The sequence below is a fragment of the Piliocolobus tephrosceles genome, chromosome 5, assembly GCF_002776525.5.
Source record: "Piliocolobus tephrosceles isolate RC106 chromosome 5, ASM277652v3, whole genome shotgun sequence".
Lineage (NCBI taxonomy): Eukaryota > Metazoa > Chordata > Mammalia > Primates > Cercopithecidae > Piliocolobus > Piliocolobus tephrosceles.
In genome coordinates, this window is record NC_045438.1 from 14,125,420 (window position 1) to 14,146,369 (window position 20,950).

At 36.3% G+C, this 20,950-nt stretch overlaps 1 protein-coding gene and 1 pseudogene across 2 annotated transcripts in view; one reads left to right on the forward strand and one right to left on the reverse strand.

Annotated features, from left to right (window-relative positions):
* The window catches only part of PACRG (parkin coregulated), a 587,833-nt gene that overhangs the window by 92,985 nt on the left and 473,898 nt on the right, over nt 1–20,950 (forward strand). The gene's annotated exons all lie outside the window — the stretch shown is intronic.
* Nucleotides 3,993–4,843, reverse strand: LOC116418791 (annotated as a pseudogene). The gene has a single exon (XR_004228938.1). The product of XR_004228938.1 is annotated as a histone H3.3-like (transcript).

Here is a 20,950-nt window from a genome sequence, read left to right on the forward strand (position 1 = left end):
GAGCATTCATGGTCCTAATTAAGAGAGGAGATTGATAGTGGACATATTGCCACAGGAATTCTAATAGTTTCCTCCAGCTTAATGACAACGAAAAAGACAATCATCTTTTAACGTGCAGGTTTAAGTTTTCAGCGGTCATTACTAAAACCTTTGGAAAGGAGATACCCAAACATGTTCCTATGCAAAGCTCCATGTTAGCAGGGATGCACACACATGGCTTTTCCTGTAGTAATTCTCATGGCATGGTGCCCACCCACGTAAAAGCAGGCTTGTCATTGTGAGCATGTCGTTAGAATGTTTTTGAAGTGAATAGTAACTACTATTTTCACAAAGTTCATTATGTGTGAAGCACATTTCTTGCTATTGGGAAAAGTATAGAAATGGACATAGTTGACGGAATCATTTTAAAGCCAACCTCTGCCCCTACTCTAAGACACTGTCTTTACAACAGATAATCCTACAGAATTTCCAAGGTTTGGTTTTAATCTGAATAAAGGAAAACCCATCAACCTTTCTAGCCCTAAATTCTCAGATTTTGAGTTCTTATTTAGATTGATCTCTCTCTGTTCATGCACAGGTTTAAGCATTTAAAAAGACAGATATATGGTTTGAATATTTCTGAATTCTTGAATATCTTGAAAATATAAAATTTCAACTTTCACATATGTAAAACACAATTTAATTGATATTAACATTCCTAAATTACAATTGCTTCCCTTCATATCTCTTTAGAATATAACATCTTTGTATTCTATTAATAACATATGTTTGCTGAAAAATTAAAACTAGCCTGATTTTATTCCTTTAATGTCAATCTGTTCTTGTTTGTTTGTTTTGTTTAACAGCCTTGGTAAATGCACTATTTTTGTGCAATTAAAAGTTGCTTCCATGTATTTTTCTTTTCCTTTTGTGTATTCTTCCTTTACCACAGTAAGCTTATTGTCTACTTACTTGAAACTTTTTCTCAACTGAGGAGAGTTTTCTTTTGTAATATTACTTATTGTTACCGTCCCAATTTTCTGTTTTCTTTCTTAGAACAAATATTACACGTAGATTATACATTTATATTCTATTCTATTATTTCTATCATTATCTCCCTCAATATTTTTATCTCTTTATCCTTGTTTTAACCAGGCAGAGCTTTCTTATGTTTCCCATTTTTTGTTGGTATGGATGTATCCATTACTGTCACCAGTTCAAATTTTAGCTGTGCTTACGTAAACTGCCCTGCCCCTGGCAATACCCAATGTCTAGCATGAGCATGTTTCACCTGGTCTTGTTCTGTTGGCCTAAAAGGGGGCTTTGTAACTTCTGACACTGAGATAGCTTAAGTACACAAGCACCTATAATCACTAAAAGGCACAGATACCCAGCTCTGTCTTCGTCTGCCTTTACCTATGGCATTTTGCTTGTAGGACACACTACTTTCTAGGACGGAATGCAATGTGGTACCAGAAATCTCTGTCCCTACTTGCTGTCCTGTTGTTTCTTGAGTTGACTGTGAATGGATGTAGGAAGGGTGAATGGAAGTGGATAGCGCTTTGTCTTGAAAGGCAACTCCTTCAAGGTACTTCAAGGCTGGTGGCCTAGTCCCTCCCGCCCCCATTGTCACCCTTTTATTCTAGACCTTATGTTTCTGACAGGGCCAGGAAGGGGGATTAAAAAGTGTGGGAGAGATGGAAAAGCTGACTACCTACTTTTGGATTGCTGCCTCTGGTTGCAAAACATAAGTTGACTATGAATTGTGGTTTTCCAACCCAGTTACGTTGATCTCATTTTCTGTAGAAATTCCCTTTATTTTCTGCCTGCACATGTTATTATACTGATTTGCTGTTGCATGTTACATTTTCCTCTTTTTCTGTATCTTCATAGATAATTTTGTGGTATGTTGGGAGATACTGTGTCAGAGATTCATGTCAAGATGCTATTTTAAAACCCTGAGTCTAATTCGCTTTTGTGCATTAATGGACTATATTCCTGTACAGAGAAGTAATGTGATCTCATTAACACTTAGGCTACAGTGACTTGTCTATTCATAAAGGAATTGAGTACTTATAATGAGTAAAACGTGGTGCTGGGCCCTGTAACCTGCATAATATGAGTTCTGGTCTTAAGAAGCTTATTGACTGGAATAGGTCACTATTCAAGGAAGAGTATATATCAGGTCTTAAGACACATTGCTTACGCTTGCATAGATCATAATTCTTTATCTTTTATGCAGTATGTGTTAAATATTTGCTACTTCAATGATCTAGTTCGAATAATTTCTAGAGACAAACTTTTCAAATTGAGAGTCTCTATAAAATTTTTGCCAGTTCATAAATGGTTATCCATTTCAGTGAGCACAGCTTGCTGATGCTTTCATTTTTCTTGTATTTCAGTTTTTTAATTGCCATACTAAGAAATAATAAATTTTACCTTTAAAATGAACTTTAGGCAGTCAATTTACATACCTACATATCTACATATTGTGGCAATCCCAAATATCAATAAGATGTTACTGACTTCAATGTTCTACTCTGTACCTTGAAATAAACACTTTGAAAAAAAATTATGTTTTTACCTGTTTGTAAATTTTAAAGACTTACCATGCTTGAGATTCAGTCTGATTGAAGTCTGAAGACTTCTGGAGTCATGGTTAAATACAAGCCGGACTTTCTCATTCCAGCTTTCACATCTCTGCATCTCTGTTCTCTTATTTTCTATCTTTTTAATTCACCATGTTTCATTCACTTTTCAATTCACTGTGTGTTGTAGGTGATTTCCTCAACGCTATCTTCCAACTTAATAATTTACCAGTTTAATCTACTGTATAATTTGTTGAAATGTTTTCAAATTTATTTTCAGTGAATATCAATTCTGGAATTTTATATATATATATATTTTTGTTTGTTTGTTTGTTTTTGAGACGGAGTCTCGCTCTGTCGCCCAGGCTGGAGTGCAGTGGCGCAATCTCGGCTCACTGCAAGCTCCTCCTCCCGGGTTCACGCCATTCTCCTGCCTCAGCCTCCCAAGTAGCTGGGACTGCAGGTGCCCGTCACCTCGCCCGGCTAATTTTTTGTATTTTTAGCAGAGACAGGGTTTCACTGTGTTAGCTAGGATGGTCTCAATCTCCCGACCTCATGAGCCGCCCGTCTCGGCCTCCCAAAGTGCTGGGATTACAGGCGTGAACCACCACGCCCAGCCTATATTTGTTTCTTAAAAAGATCTGCCTACTCTTATATTTTTCTCACTTTATGGTTTCTCTTACTATCTTTATCAGATTGTATTTTTAAGTACACTCATTTGAGGTTCTTTTTCACACTCATCTATTATCTTGAGTTCCTGGGGTGTGAATTGGAATCTGCCTTCGGTGGGAGTCCCTCAGGGCCTGGGTTGTGAGCGCACCCCTGTGGTGTGCTTTCAGGTTCGTCTCTTCAGGACACACTTTCTGAGCCACTTTTTATGTGAATCAGCCTTCATGTTTCCTCACTGGACTACTGTTCACTGCTCTAGGTTTGAGTTTCCCTTTCATTTCTAGGGACTTGGTATTTGCCTATCTTACTTTTGAGAATGGCTATGCATTTTAACATTTTATTTTATTTTACTTTTCCTCTGGTATTTATAGTTTTTTTGGCCATATTGACCAGAGATCTTTCTATTAATTCTGTAAAATTGTTTTCTTAACTGAATATCTTCGCTTAGATGCAGATTAAAGTACCATCTTGAGATGTAATCTTTCCTCAATGTTAGACCAATTCTAATACTTCCACAAGTGAAAAAAAAATCAATGGAATAAAATATGTTTTGTATTTCCCATGGAATTCCCTTTATGTAAGCAAGTTACCTTTTTTTTTTAATTTATAGTTTAATGTATTTTAATAGCAAACTTACAGGAACAGCACAAAAGACAGACAACATTAAAAACATGTACTTGCATGTAGGACAACTCAGTTAGAAAAGTTTAGTGAATGGATGGAATCTACTGTATGATAAAAATGCTACAAACACCATTTAGTTGCCGTCAATAAGAAATTTACTTGTTTTAAAAAAATCCAAATGCTGGCATTGTCCAGAAAAATTTAACAGGTTTATTTATAATTATTATAAAGTTGAACCGCTGAAACTTGTTCACTGAAACATTTTAACTTGCATTAATGCTTTACGCCTCTGCATTTATATTAAAAATTCACATACAAATGAAAATGGAAAAACTGCCAATACCTGATTTCTGTCCCCTATTTTTCCACTTGCAATCATATACTTAGGTACCTTTTGACCCCACGGAAAAAAAATATCTAACGTTCAGAACTACCAATAACAGGAAGAAGAGAATTTTTTTTTTTTTTTTTTTTTTTTTTTTGAGAATGAAATGTTTCCCATCATAGTGGATTCTTAAGCACGTTCTCCACGTATGCGGCGTGCTAGCTGGACGTCTTTTGGCATAATTGTTACACGTTTGGCATGGATAGCACACAGGTTGGTGTCTTCAAAAAGGCCAACCAGATAGGCCTCACTTGCCTCCTGCAAAGCACCGATAGCTGCGATCTGGAAGCGCAGATCTGTTTTAAAGTCCTGAGCAATTTCTCGCACCAGACGCTGGAAGGGAAGTTAGCGAATCAGAAGTTCAGTGGACTTCTGATAACGTCTAATTTCACGGAGCACCACAGTACCAGGCCTGTAGCGATGAGGTTTCTTCACCCCTCCAGTAGAGGGCGCACTCTTGCGAGCGGCTTTTGTAGCCAGTTGCTTCCTGGGTGCTTTACCACCGGTCGATTTGCAGGCAGTCTGCTTTGTACCAGCCATGGTACAGAGACCTCCTTACTTACCTCGCTCCCAGCGTCTCAAGCAGGAACCAACTCGCCTCCCAGACCAGAACAAAATGGAAACAATCGCAAAACGTATCGGATTCCGTTCCAAAGAGACAAAAACCAGCAAGTTACCTTTATGTAAGTTAATGTGTATTGCATAATGTGTATGTGTGTGTGTAATCAAACACATATAAATTAAAATTCTATTGAACATAGCAAAACTTAGGTTTGGAAAAATCACAAGGAAAAGACATAAAAATTTCGTGCCAACCCACAACTCTCATTTTTGTATGTATATAGTACATGTATGTATATGTGTGTATTTATATGTGTATGCAAATATGTGTAGACATTTTGTTCCTATTTCAGTACCAGAGTAAATATTTTTCTTTTCTTTCTTTCTTTTTTTTTTTCTTTGAGACAGAGTTTCAGTCTTGTTGCCCAGGGTGGAGTGCAATGGTGCAATCTTGGCTCATCGCAACCTCCATCTCCTGGGTTCAAGCAATTCTCCTGCCTCAGCCTCCCAAGTAGCTGGGATTACAGGCATGCACCACCAAGCCCAGCTAATTTTGTATTTTTAGTAGAGATGGGGTTTCTCCATGTTGGTCAGGCTGGTCTCGAACTCCCGACTTCAGGTGATCTGCCTGTCTCGGCCTCCAAAAGGCTGGGATTAGAGACGTGAGACCCTGCACCCGAACAAGATTTTAATTTTCATACTGTAAAATTAAGGTGGGTGGGATTATCCTAAGGAGATCTTTATCTTCTCAATATTCATATCTACTAATATGAATCTCTTGAGAAGCATTAACCCTTCCATTGGAAAATATCTTTCAAATGCTTTCCATTTGCAGTAAATTGTGTAACATTTTACTAAACATCATTAAATACTTTTTTAAAATCAACAAATTATGGCATTGGATTGGAGATAATTTAGTGTTTAGAAATCATCTTCATAGAAAGAATCACTGTAGATTTATTATTAATTTTTAGTTTTAAAGAGTTGCTTGGGTAATGATTAAGTAACTTATATATGCACAAAAAGATTGTTCATTTACATAAATTTTTATTAATATATTCTAAATGCATTATGAGAAGTGCTAGTGTATTAGATTGGTAATATTAAAACCACAAGTCAAAAAATATAAAAGTTAAGATTTTTATAATTCTATTTGGGAATCTCTAGCTTTTTCTGTTGGTGTGGGTTATAATTTCAACACTGCATTATTCTAACTTATTACATTTAATAAACTAACAATTGGGACTAGCTTCAAATCTCAAGCAGCAATTTAGCAGATGGTTCATTTCATGAGAAAGAAATACGGACTATGGTGACTATGGCTGTACTATTGGAGAAATGGAAGAAAGTGAAAGTAAAATGTATTGGTTAGTTGCAATATTACTAGTAATATTTTGTCTGGTCAATAATATTAGAATGTAGATCAATTTGCACAAATAATGAGCTCCACAACCAAATGAATAATCCTCTATGGAATATACTAGTATTGCAGAAAACCTTTGTGGTAAGAAATTTTGCATGCTATTACTGTAAAGCATCATTATTTGGCTTCTTAAACAATCACTTTGTTTTTCTCACCATTCGCTGTCTTGTACTTTATACATCAGACATCTCTGTGCATGTAGATTATCAACCATGCTGACTCACTTTTTGTCTCTGAACCTGTACCATGCTGGCCTCTCTTGAATGCCTCCATTGTCTCCACATCCACCTCCTCTGCTCAGCCTCTAACTGCTCATCTGCTTACATCTGGCTCAGCTCTTACAGTCTCTTAAAAGTCTTTCCTGACTTTCCCAGGCCAGATTGAGTACCCTTCTCTGGGAAACCAGCATATGCTATTACTGGTCTCATCACTGAGTAAGGTAGTGATCTGCTTTCACATCTCCCCTCAAGATGGTGGACTGCAGAAGGGCTGGAGCAGGGTTATTTGACTTTGACCTACCTTAGCCCCTGATACAACATGAGTAAATATTTTAAGGCTGATGTTTCAAATGATTCATTAAAATACATTTTTATACTTTTCATATATTTTTGTTTGTTGAATACAGTAGCAATTTCAATTTTCATCTACTTGCGAACCAAGAATGAGGGTGGTTATCTGTGACTTTTAAATTTTCTTTACAGGCCCCATAGATCTTTTGGTAACTCTAGTTATTTTTGTTTTCTTATAGAATGCAGTTTGCAGTACTTTTAAAGCCTGTATAGTATCAGCTCACTGAATATTGCTGATTGCTGAAGAAAAGTGTTTGTTTGTTTAAACTCCAGTGATCATATTTAAATTTCATTCTTATCTATGTAGTGTCTTTAAATATGTGCTGTCCAATTGGTGCTCATGTAACTTGTAAGAAGCGTCATTCACTTGCTAGGCGTTACCTGAGTACCTACTGGGTGCCAGACCCTGCTCTAATCTGGAAATACAGCAGTGAATAAAGCAGCCAAATTCTCAGTGCTCATGGAGCTTCTACTACAGTAGGAAAAACTAAACAACCAAACAAATAAATATAGAGACTGATAAATGGTAATGTGTAGGCCATTCGGTAATATTGTCTAAATTGTTTTTAAAAATAAGAGTCCTAACATAATGCTTTTCCCTGTTTAAAATGCAATGATATCAAAAATAATAAAGTGCTAAAGAGAATGCAATGAAAATAATCAAATAAATTGTGCACTTTGAGGACCTAGTACTGAAAATCAGTGTAAGAGTTATAACCCAACACTCTAATGAATTAACAAATTATATTTTAATTACATTTTATTCCACTAAAACCCTAATTAAGGAATCATGAATGACTGTGTTTTGTACATTTCAACATAAATATTTTGTGAGTTTATGCAAATATGTATTTCCTTTGTGAAAAGTACTTTTCACATTTCAAAAATAAGGAAAACCTAAATAGCCAGGCAAATCCATTTTTTATGTCCCCTTTTTCTCTTCTTTTGAAAGTAAAATCATTACTAGTGAGCAGATTTAGAAAAACAAACAGGAAATGATGAGACACATGTGAGCAGATAAAATGTCATATCCAGATTGTCTTTAGAGAGAGCACACAAAAGCAAGCCCCAAATGCAGGCAAGGCCTGGCCTGCAGGGAATACACATTCAGATGGAGTCACAGCTCATGAACTTATTTGGGATACAAATATATAAAAGTTTCTTCTATGGCAGTTGTATAATAGGATATATCTGAGAAATTAATGGAATTTAATGAAAAGAGATGAAACTGAGTATTAAAGATGTGCACTGTTCATTTGTTCTGAGCATTCTTTCATCCATCACACATTTCAGAAGGTTGCAATTTATTAAGTGCAGTGAAAATCACTGGTGATATAGGCCTTTGTGCAGTGTATACAATTAGCCATAAGTACATTTATGAGCTGCATAATGTGGTTTTGGTCAACAATGAACTGCATATTCGATGGTGGGACCATAATATTATAATGGATCTGAAAAATTCCTATTGCCTAGCAATGACAGCCATTGGAATGTTCAGCAACACACGTTGCCTTTTCTCTGCTTACATACAAAAATATTTACTATTGTGTTATAATTGCCTGCAGTATTCAGTACAATCACCTGCTATACAGGTTTGTAGCCTAATAGCAATGGGCTACACCATATAGCCTAGGTGTGTGGTAGGCTATACCATCTAGGCTTGTGTAAATATGCTCTTTATGATGTTTTCACAAAAACAAAATCACCCAAGGACACACTTCTCAGAATGTATCCCTATCGTTAAGTGATACATGACTGTAGAAAGCAGTAAAAAGCCACTTAAAATAGTGTAAAATTACTTGTATTTTGGAAACAATAAATCTAAATGCTGCCTCATGATGAGCCACAAAATTAGTAGATAAAATTAGGCATCAAAATTATTATATCAGAAATCTAAATTATGTTTAATTAGTGTACATATTTTTGAAATTTATTTTGCTTTATAAAATAATTTTAACCTCATAAACATGTTCATTTGTTTAATTTCTTTCTTTTTTAAAAATTAGAGATGGGGTCTTGCTATGTTACCCAGGTTGGATTCAAACTCCTGGGCTCAAGCAATCCTCCCACTTCAGCCTCCCGAGTAGCTGGGACTACAGGAGCATCTGTGTCTTAATGTAAATCCAATAAAAGTTGTATAGCAGTTGAAGTGAAAACATGCTACATTTTTTTTTTCTTTTTTTTTTTTTATTATACTTTAAGTTCTAGGGTACATGTGCATAACGTGCAGGTTACATATGTATACATGTGCCATGTTGGTGTGCTGCACCCATCAACTCGTCAGCACCCATCAATTCATCATTTATATCAGGTATAACATGGGCAAGGACTTCATGTCTAAAACACCAAAAGCAACGGCAGCAAAAGCCAAAATTGACAAATGGGATCTCATTAAACTAAAGAGCTTCTGCACAGCAAAAGAAACTACCATCAGAGTGAACAGGCAACCTACAGAATGGGAGAAAATTTTTGCAATCTACTCATCTGACAAAGGGCTCATTTCCAGAATCTACAAAGAACTCAAACATGCTACATTTTGTATTGAAAGAGTAATGGAATATTTAAAGGATATTTAAATATATAACCTTAGCATGCCTTTGAAAGAACACGTGATGAAGTCCAGATTCTAATAGAAAGATCCCATTGTTACTGTAAGGAAGACAAATTACTTTTTCTCATTCATGGCTGAGGCTCCTGTAACAAAAAACAAATTAGCAAGAAAAAAAGCATACAAGTTGATCTAATGTATGTTTTATAAGACATGGTAAGCTTCATAAGGAAATGAAGACCCAAGGAAATGGTTAATCCTGAGTGTTCTTTCTAGCAGGTTTGATGAAGAGGGGACAGTTTGATGAAGAGGGGACAGTTGTAGGAGAGGACAAAGGAAGCTTGGCAAGACCTCTGTGTTCAGATTCTTCTCTGTGACCCTTTGTCTTCTGAGATAAGGATGTTCTTTTTCTCTGGGTATGGGAAGGGTACCCCTCACCTATAAGGGTCTTATGACCAGTTTTAGGAAAGAAAGGTGGGAGAAGGTGAGAGAGAACTTCCTGTTTCGTCCATTTTTAAAGATGTGGCATATTTGGTTATAGCTGTCCTGACCCTGTCATTACCGAATCCCTTCTTTGGACTTTAGATGATCTTGCACTGCCTTTTCATTACTATTTATTCAAATGGGACCCTAACACAAAACCAATGTGATATAGAAAGTTAACAGCAAGAAGGGCTCGTGTCTCTGTGGCTGCAGTAAACAGGAGGAAGGATGTGGTCCACTCTCAGAATGCTGTCACGGTTCAGAACTGAGGGATTTAATATTGGTTGGGTATTATTTTCTCTTCTCCCTCCCTCTTGCCCCATTTCTCACTGAATAGCAACATCAATGTAATTACCTGTTTGGTTGGACTACTTTGATGGACTTAAGCATAAAGTTAAAAGGGAGGAGGCCGGGCGTGGTGGCTCAAGCCTGTAATCCCAGCACTTTGGGAGGCCAAGATGGGCGGATCACAAGGTCAGGAGATCGAGACCATCCTGGCTAACCTGGTGAAACCCCGTCTCTACTAAAAAAAATACAAAAAACTAGCCGGGTGAGGTGGCAGGTGCCTGTAGTCCCAGCTACTCGGGAGGCTGAGGCAGGAGAATGGCGTAAACCCGGGAGGCGGAGCTTGCAGTGAGCTGAGATCTGGCCACTGCACTCCAGCCTGGGCGACAGAGCAAGACTCCGTCTCAAAAAAAAAAAAAAAAAAAAAAAAAAAAAAGGAGAGCAAGCTCAAGTATACTAACTTGAGCAGTTTGGTTAATCAGGAATTAAGATCTTGTGCTTCTTAGAGCCCTGGGGACAATGGTTGAACTGCGTCAGGCAGCCAGACTGGAATCAGGTGGAGTCACTGGCAAGTTAGAAGCCCTTAATTTTGTCATGCCTCTCACTTCCTGTGACCCTAGCCTGCTGCTACCTACTCATCCACATGGCTCCAGCCGTGCTGACTTCCTTGATTTTCCAAGAAAACAAATGCCCAGATCTCCCTCTGGCCTTCATCAGGAATGAGTTTCTCCAACTCTTGGCCAACTTCCCCTCTTCAGGGCTGTGCTCTGATATATCAAAGCAGCCATCCTTGGCACCCATTCTCATCCCCCTCTCCCCAGGGACACAATGATGTTTCTCCAGAGCTCAATACCATGCCTGTCCCAGGTAAAACACTGGGATAAGAAAGACATTTTGTCTGTGGCTCTCGCTACCATCCAGTAATAATTCCAAATGATTTTAGACAGTAAGGATTAAAGGATGGTGATCTAGTTGAAAGTGTGCAGGCATGGTGAGGGGTAAGCATCTTACATTAAAATGAAGTTTACTTATCAAGCATTTAGTTATTTGGGTGGCTTTGGTGGAGAGCTCAGCTGAAGGAGGTGAAGTTGGGGAGAGAGGACAGAGACATCCTGAGACATCCCTTCTAGCTGCTGCGGGTACCTTCTTCCTTTTCTTACTTTCAACACACACATTCTCAGCTCTCTTTTATTTAGTCATGAATTTACTTATGTATTCAAGAAATATTCAGTGAGCATCTTCGTTACTGCCATTAGTTCAAATAATATCTTCTATTTTTAATCTGCTTCATTTTGTCCTATTCTGCTTGCTATTAAAACCTACCTCTTCTGGGCGAATACCATAGATTATTGTTATTCTTCTAACATACTGTTCATTCTTTGAACCTAAAAGAGTGCAACTTTCACGATGGTATTTGGAGCATGGAGGCAGGCAGGTAGGGTTTAGAGGATAAGAAGGAGACAAGCAGAGCTGAAAGGTTTTGAAAGTGCCTTCAAAGCCAACGCATACACCACCATTTATTCATTCTAAGATAGGTGTTTGTGATTAAAAGTTAATGATGTTCAATTTATATGTATTGCGTTTCATTGTTTTATTAAATATTTCATTTGACAAGTACTTATTCAGCATTTATGATAAGCCAGACATTGATTAGATGCTGTACATACAGCATCTAAATTCTTGTCGTGGTAGTGCTTGAGATTTTTAATAGGGTGAAATCATAAGAATGCCATAATATTCCTTGGCATTAGTGAAACTTGATAAATTTATTTTGTTTCTTTCATTAAACTTCCTTTTCTAAGTTCTGGAATACATGGCAGGATGTGCAGATTTGTTACACAGGTAAATGTGTGCCATGGTGGTATGCTGCACCTATCAACCCAGAACCTAGGAATTAAGCCCAGCAAGCATTAGCTATTTATCCAGATGCTCTCCCACCCCATGCACCTCCACCCCACAAGAGGCCCCAGTGTGTGTTGTTTCCCTCCCTGTGTCCATGTGTTCTCATTGTTCAGCTCCAACTTGTAAGTGAGAATGTGTGGTGTTTAGGTTTTCTGTTCCTGAGTTAGTTTTCCAAGGATAATGGCTTCCAGCTCCATCCATGTTCCTGCAAAGGACGTAATGTTCCTTTTTATGGCTGCATGGTATTCCATGGTATATATGTACCACGTTTTCTTTATAAAATTTATCATTGATGGGCATTTGGGTTGATTCCATGTCTTTGCTGTTGTGAATAGCACTAAAGTGAACATACACATACACGCATCTTTATAATAGAAGATTCATATTCCTTTGTGTATATACCCAGTAATGGTATTGCTTGGTCAAATGTATGTTTGGCTCTAGGTCTTTGAGGAATCACCACACTGTCTTCCACAATGGTTGAACTAAATTACATTCCGATAAACAGTGTAAAAGCATTCCTATTTCTCCATAACCTCTCCAGGATCTGTTGTTTCTTGACTTTTTAATAATCGTCATTCTGACTGGTGTGAGATGGTATCTCATTGTGGTTTTGATTTGCATTTCTCTAATGATCGTGATGATGATGATGTTGAGCTTTTTTCATGTTTCTTGGCTGCATAAATATCTTCTTTTGAGAAGTGTCTGTTCATGTCTTTTGCCCACTTCTTAATGGGGTTGTTTGTGTTTTTAAGAAAAGGTATTTTTTAATCAATTATTTTTCATGAAATCTAAATATGCCTTATCAGTATTCCAATCTATGTGGCCTGGTTGTTTCTAAATTTTATTTTTAATAATTGAATGATATTAAATAAAATTATTGCTATATCTGGTTTAAAATGGTTTTGATGATTAGCTTTTGTTAGTGGCATTTACAAATTCTAAACAACTTATACCACATCCATTATTTTCTTTAGCTTCTGCTGGGATTTGCTGTGTAAAAGAGTGTGGGAACAATGTAGCTCACATTATTCTGATAATTAACATCTGGGAAGGACAAGCTTCTGCATAAATTTTTCCCATAATGGGAGGAAGTGAGCAGAAACAGAATGAGCATTGTGGGCTACAATTTTAATATTTAAAATATTTTTCTCTTAGGAACTGAACCTCTAGCTTCTGCACATAAAAGCAGTCTTTTTTTTTTTTTCATTTTTTTGCCCAAATAAAGACAATTCCAAATAAACTATTATATTTTGTTTGATGTCTTCCTTTCTACTCAAGAAAGCCAATGATTTGCAATTTGAATAACTTTTCAAGCAATTTCTCTATTTCTTTTTTAAAAATATTTTTATATAATTTATTATATGAAGATTTAATCAACATTTGAAAGGAGTGATGCCATCTTGCTTTTTAATTAAATTTCTTTTACTAGACCTTTCACAGTGGATTCTGGCATAAGTGTAGGGTTTTAAACTTTTTCCCCCCTCACCTAATAATGAGGTGAATTATGAAAAATAATAATTTGTCATAATTTCCAAAAGAATGGGCTCTACAGCCTTCCTGTTACTAGTGTCGAAAGATGAATTAACTTTCTTTTGTTACCTAACCATAGCCATGTTGCTAACTTGATCTCAGCTCTCTTGGAAAAATGGGAATACTTCTATATTTAGGCAATATTCCTTCTAGCTATTAACATGACTTCAGTTTCGTTTGGTTGTCTTTCTTCTAGTAACTGCCTCATTCAGAGAAGATATTACCAACACTTTTTGTCACTTTTGATTCCCCTCTGGAGCTCTTTTATGCCCCTTGCCTTGACAACTTGTTTGTGCAGACTTTTCTGAAATTGGAGCATTGTTTGTATCTTTTAAAAAACAATATGCTAATTATTTTGAAAAAAACAATATGTTGTTTCTTGACTTTTTAATAATTGCCATTCTGACTGGCATGAGATGGTATTTCGTTGTGGTTTTCATTCGCATTTCTGTAATCATCAGTGATGTTGAACCTTTTTTCATATGTTTGTTGGTCGCATAAGTGTCTTCTTTTGAGAATTGTCTGTTCATGTCTTTTGCCCACTTTTTAATGGGGTTGCCATTAAAAAATATGTACTTAAAAAAACCAAAATGTTACTTAATTTGAATTTTTAGGGCTTTTTTCATTATAACAGTTTTACTAATGCTATTGTTATAAGTATTGATGCAATCTTATTTCTCTTCTTTTCTAAAATTGTGATAAATACCCATGATATAAAATTTACCATCATAACCGTTTTTAAGTGTACAGTTCAAGTCATGGTAAGTGCATTCACATTGTTGTGCAACCAATTTTCAGAACTTTTTTTCATCTTGCAAGACTAAAACTCTATGCCCATTAAACAGCTCCTCACTCCCTGCTCCCCACATACCCTGCTAACCACCATCTTACTTTCTGTCTCTATGAAAAGGACATAATGAATTTCATAAGAGATTTTTCATGTATGTTAGGTGCACAGTGAAGCATTATTTTGTTTTTGTATGGATTATTGGTAATATGGCCTCCAAATGCTAAAAAAAGAGAAGAAAATTAAGTCAATTATCTTTTCTACTTGGAATGTTTAGCAGCCACAGAGAGTTAAATAAGAAAACTGTACCTGTGCTAAAAAATTATCACAACATATGAAATACATATAATTTAATTAGAAATTAAAATATCAGGGTAAAAAGGTGCTTCTAAACCCTGTCTTAAACATTAGATACATTGTATAACATTGCATACATTGTATAATGAATGCATATATAAAAGGTTATAAAACCTTTAAAAATGATGTAAGTTGTTTCAGGCCAGTTGAATTATGTACATGCTATTTCCCAAATATGCTGTTTAATATCCCTTACACCAATGGGCACATGTACGTGTGTATGTTTGTATTCAATTCACTTTTACCTGCAAAGACCCTATTTCTGACATCCTTATTAAAACTTGGAATTGTTTGCTTTTTAAAAAAATGTTGATAATTGCAAAGGTTATCTAATTATGCCTCAAGATCACCAGCCTCTCTCTATAGCTTTTGCCAAAAATACTCCTTAAATCAACTGTCCTGTATCTGAATGTAGATTCTATTATATTTCCATCCAGATGTTTTTGCTAATATCATTTGTATGTTACTTTAACATAATGAAACCCAGAAGGTGCAATTTCATGTTAAAGAGCATAATCAGGGCTTATCATGTCCTAATGCCAATCCCACATTTTGTTCTAATGTAAAACTTCGTAATAAAATTTGAAACCAAGGGGGTTTTCCTGGTTTGCATAAACTACTAAATCCCCTTTATTTTGGCATATTAAGTTAAAATAAACTATAAGAGTAACTTAAATGCATATGATTACTTATATTTTTACTATATTACTTGGCATCATTCAGCCCTGTTTCAAGGACTTAATGCTTATTTGGTTACTCTTTTTCATTTTCCCATTTCCTTCCATTGTTTGATGCTTGGAATAAATTATACAAGCTAAACTATATTATTTTTTCACTATCTGAGTCTTTCTTTTCTGATGATGAATATGCTTTAGAAATGGCTTATTCGGTAAAACATTGTTTCATCCGTCATTCCTATCTGATTTAGTATGCAAAGTGTACGTGAATTATTACAAAAGAGAATCTTTACATTAAATTTTATTCTGCTTGCCATTTGTCATCCTTTCATAATTATTTATAAAGCAAATTCCATTTCTAAAAAGAAGGTATAATATGATCTGGTCCTTCTGCCTACTCTTTTTATTGCTATTTGTAATTGAGTAATAGTGAGGGAAGCACTGTCTTGAGTCATTGGAACATGCTAGGAAATCATTCTTTGATATACACCTTCAAGTATAAGAAGATAAATCACAAATAGTAAATTGAACACCATGTTAAAATATCTGCAAACAATTTTTTAACCATAAATATATTTCATAAATAGTTATTTAATTATACATCTTAAAATATAGGTTTGATCCTGCATCTTGACAATGAAAAACCCAAGGGTTTGTGAAATTCTATCCTAAGCAGAGAAAATCTGTGTTTTTTTGTTGTATGGTGTTATATACTACACAAGTAGCATGTGCTTTTTAATTACTTGCTGTCATCTATATGAACTTGTTGAGAAAATGAAAATTAGCTTGGGATACAATCTACCATTGGACACATTTCAACAAAAAATAATAACTCACTCCAACTTTTCAACTCTTTTAAAGTCTTCTGCTACAAATCGTAATGAAAAGTATCATACGATATGTGTGAAACTCATAAGTAAAATTATTCTTTTCAGTAGGAAAAGAGTGGTTAAAAATAACCTACTTTTTCTTCCTCTCTTTTCCTTTGTTTTGGTCAATTTTCCATCCCACATCCTGTTCTGTCTTCCTTTGCTTTATTGTTATTAAATACTTTCCTGTCCTAAATCTTGAATTCTGACATATTTTTGCATGGCTTTAGGGTTATATTTTACTTTAACATGATTTTTATATTTTTTTTTACTGCTTTTTGGCAATAATATATTCATTATGCAGTATTTTGAATGGAAAACATAATCAATTTTTCTCTTCTTTATTCCTTCAAATTTTCATTATTTCCCTCAATTTATAAATCTTTATAACTTAGGCTTTCTCCCCTTTCTTCTTCTCAATCGGGTTATGTTTTCACATCCCGGGTCTAGCCTGGTACGTACGGGGTAGTCAGAGGGCTGTGATTTCAGGGAAGCAGAAGCCGCCTCCTCTTGGCATCCTCCTCAATATCCGTAACTGTTGGTTGGCGCATTGGCCCAGAGGGGTGAGGCGGGATCACCTATCTGAACACTTCCCTTTCTTTCCTCTTCTGCCTTCCATGATTGCTCAGGCTGAGGGATTCAGCTTTCAAGTTTCCATCACTTTTACATCATATCGTCCTTTCTGCTCCTCAAAAGTACTAAAGACGGCCGGGCGCGGTGGCTCAAGCCTGTAATCCCATCACTTTGGGAGGCCGAGATGGGCGGATCACGAGGTCAAGAGATCGAGACCATCCTGGCTAACACAGTGAAACCCCGTCTCTACTAAAAAATACAAAAAACTAGCCGGGCGAGGTGGCGGGCGCCTGTAGTCCCAGCTACTCGGGAGGCTGAGGCAGGAGAATGGCGGGAACCCGGGAGGCGGAGCTTGAAGTGAGCTGAGATCCGGCCACTGCACTCCAGCCTGGGCGACAGAGCAAGACTCCGTCTCAAAAGAAAAAAAAAAAAAAAGTACTAAAGAGTGGAGGTGGAGGGAAGAGCCCTGTGTCATTTAGAAAGAAGTTCCATTACCTCTTGCTTCTCTCTGCTTCATTGCCCTCAATGTGATTATTTTTTATACCTTCAATCTTACTCTTTTAGTCACATCCCTTCTTGTTTTTTGTCTTTTTCATTTGATTTTAAAAAGTGTTTTCTTAGCATATAGGGGATGGGTTCATGCAAAAATATTCTTACAAATTATGCTGTAAAATGTTATTCAAAGATTGTCATGAACAAAGTATTCCAGAATATTGGGAAGAAAACCAGATAACTTCTAGACCATTTGTCTGTCTTCAGGTATAAAACTAATATTCAGATAATAGTTTGGGGATTTTTCACAATGTTACAAAGCTTAGTGAGTAGCCCTAATGGAGCTAGAACCTAGGTCTGCTATATCCGGTCCCTTCTTTCTATTATAGTACTAAAACTCTTGCAGCTAAATGTTAGAGAAGACGCATATGCTTCCTTACAGAAATTTTAAGTATTTTTAAGCAATGGTTGACCTGACTCAGAGATGGAAATGTAAATAATTGGATGTAATAGGTAGGGAATAATGTGGGATAAGATTAAGTGGAAAGGTAGAGGCTGGATTGTGAAGGTCCCTGAATAGCAATCTGAGGTAGCACATTGTCCTGCGTAGATAGTGGGGGAGATAATAAAGAAGAAAATCAGTGTTCATTAAAGTTTATATTTCAGGCACTAAATATTGTGAATCAAGTATTTTATTAAAGAACGCTGAGTGTATATGTAACACACGGTGCTAATAAAGAGTATTTGGGTATCACCAGCATGCATATGGAATTGGACTCTAGTAGCTGTTTCAACAGTCCACACATTAAATGATAAGGAGTTGGAGTGGAAAGATGGTAGAAGAGGAGATAGAACTGTCAAATAATAGAATACTAGTGATCAAGAGGAGGGACATATAAGGGGTGAATGCAAAATATTAGCAGCAGAGGATGAGATGCAAGTAATCTCTTTCTTTTAAGCGAGAGCAAAATAAAAATCTCATAATTTTTAGTTGGATTTGACAGAATAATCCCCACAACTTATCTGGAAAAATTAATAAGCAAGGAAATCAAATGACATTTTCCAATAAGTTAATAAAGGGAGGACTTATCTCAATTAAGTTTCAACAAATCTTAGAAAGGAAATAGAACTGGGACAAGTTTAAATTATCTCTGAAGGAGTACATACACACTGGCCAGTCATACACCTCAGCACACGTTTTAAAAACTACGGGGGCCTCACACAACAGCAAGGAAGGGTAAACAGTCATCAAAGGCATCTGGAAACAGGATTAATGACTTGGAAGGAAACAAAAAATTGTTAGCATTCCTTTTGCCATATATTTAAATAAATTATAGGTGATTTTGAAAATAAATACGAAGATTCAAGGTAGCGAAAATAGAGTATTTCCTTATTCAAATGATGCATCATATTTATTTTAGAAAAAGTAGATAATATAGAAAAACATAGACAAGGAGGAAAAGAAAATTCAACCAGAAGAAACCAATGTTAATGTTTTGGCAAATTTTCTTCCATACTGTTCTTTCCTATCTTAGTTGACTTATTATTACATATCATTGTATATTCACCGTAAGTATTTTTTCAGGTATGGGAGTTTATGCCAACTGCCGTAGAAAATAATCCTCCACATCTCAGTGGCTTGACATAGTAAGACCATCTGTCATTTATCTGTCAGTCCAGTGTGTCGTGGTTGGGCCTCTGCTCCAGGCAGTCACTCAGGCAGCTAAGTTACTTTGATTCTTCTCCTGAATCCTCTCCTGTATCCTTTTCCCATAGATGTGGGAAGAGAACATGTAGGCCATTATGAGGGATGTTTATGGTCTCAGACTGGAAGTTCCATTCTTCACTTTCATCTGCTTTTTGTTGATCAGAAATCAGCCAATTACATAGCCGTGAATACCTTCAACGGAGGCTGGGAAATACAGTCCAGCTGTGTACCTCAAAGCAAAACGGAAGTGGTCTGAACAATGAGTCTTTCCCACACTAGTTATTAGAACCCCCTTATTAATGTCATTTTTGAGGCTACATAACATTCAGTGACCTGGGTGAATCTTCAATTACACAGCATTCCCTTTTGTTGAATGTAATATTTTTATAAGCTGTCACCATTACAAATTAGTGGTTTTCATTTTTTATTGATCACAATCCTTCATTGTCTGCTGTTCAACATCTTACAATGGTTATTTCTTATATTTTCTCCAGTATTATAGTACAAGGCCACTTCTGCACCAGTTACTCCATCATGGCTAGAAGCAGAAGTCCACTATGCTATATTATTATTATTTAGTGTAATGTTTTACCTCATCCTTGTGTAAGTAGTTTTGTTTATTAATCCAGTCTGAGTCTGCCTACGATTAGAGTCATAAAGCTGATGTGCTGTTTGTCAAATAATCTCGTATCTTAGGTTTTAGAGGAAATGATGTACCTTTACTAGGTAAATATGTGAAAAGTTTCCTTTTTTTTTTTTTTTTTTTTTGAGGCGGAGTCTTGCTCTGTCGCCCGGACTGGAGTGCAGTGGCCGCATCTCAGCTCACTGCAAGCTCCGCCTCCCAGGTTTACACCATTCTCCTGCCTCAGCCTCCCGAGTAGCTGAGACTACAGGCGCCCGCCACCTCGCCCAGCTAGTTTTTGTATTTTTAGTAGAGATGGGGTTTCACCGTGTTAGCCAGGATGGTCTCGATCTCCTGACCTCGTGATCCGCCCGTCTTGGCCTCCCAAAGTGATGGGATTACAGGCTTGAGCCACCGCGCCCAGCCTCATTTTTATAATGAAATTTCAAAAGCAGCCCAAATAGCCACAATAGGTAATAGTTAATTAAATAATAATAAATTCACTTGATGAGATATGTTATAATTTTGCACATTAGCAATGCAGTAAAAATACTTTAGACAAAATGCTAGGTTAAAAAACAAACAAACAAAACCCCACTGACCCCATTGTATATGAAATGGTACATTCCAAAATTAAACCTATTTAAAACATACTCACATGTCTAAACAGTGAGCAGGAATCCCCCAGGCTTGCAAAATTCATTGCAACATGGCAACGAGTATTATCTTTTTTTTTTTTGGTGGGAAGGATTTCTATACTCTTTGGTAAAGTTCATTATTTGTATAATTAAAACTAATGTTTGCTAGAGAGAGAAAATATTTGCTAAAATTTCAAGTATATACATTTTTACACATTTCCTGTGTATATTGGTCATTAAAACCTCCTGTGATCAATGTTCACTTAGCTAAACTTTGACTTTTATTCATTATCTCAAGAAAACATTGTTTGCTGTCACCTTTAATATTTCTAACACCACATCACTGCAGACGTCATGCCAGTTCTCCTTCTCAGAGGCTTAGGACTTTAGCCTATATCATCTGCTTGGCTTCATTAAAAGTATTTTCTTGAATCGCATGTTTACAGTTTAGTAGAAATGTTTTAATTTACCTCCAGCTGTTAAAATTAATTGCCAGTTTGCATCTTTCAATCTCTGAATTTTCATTTGCGTGTTATCATACACTACCTCATGTTTTGTATCCTGTGTTTTACTAAATATCACCTTATGATCATTTCCCAGCATCATTAGAGCGTTGCTGTGTTTCACACTGGTGTTCTCAGGAAAAGTAGGAGGGTAAGGCTCTGGGAGAGGAGGGAG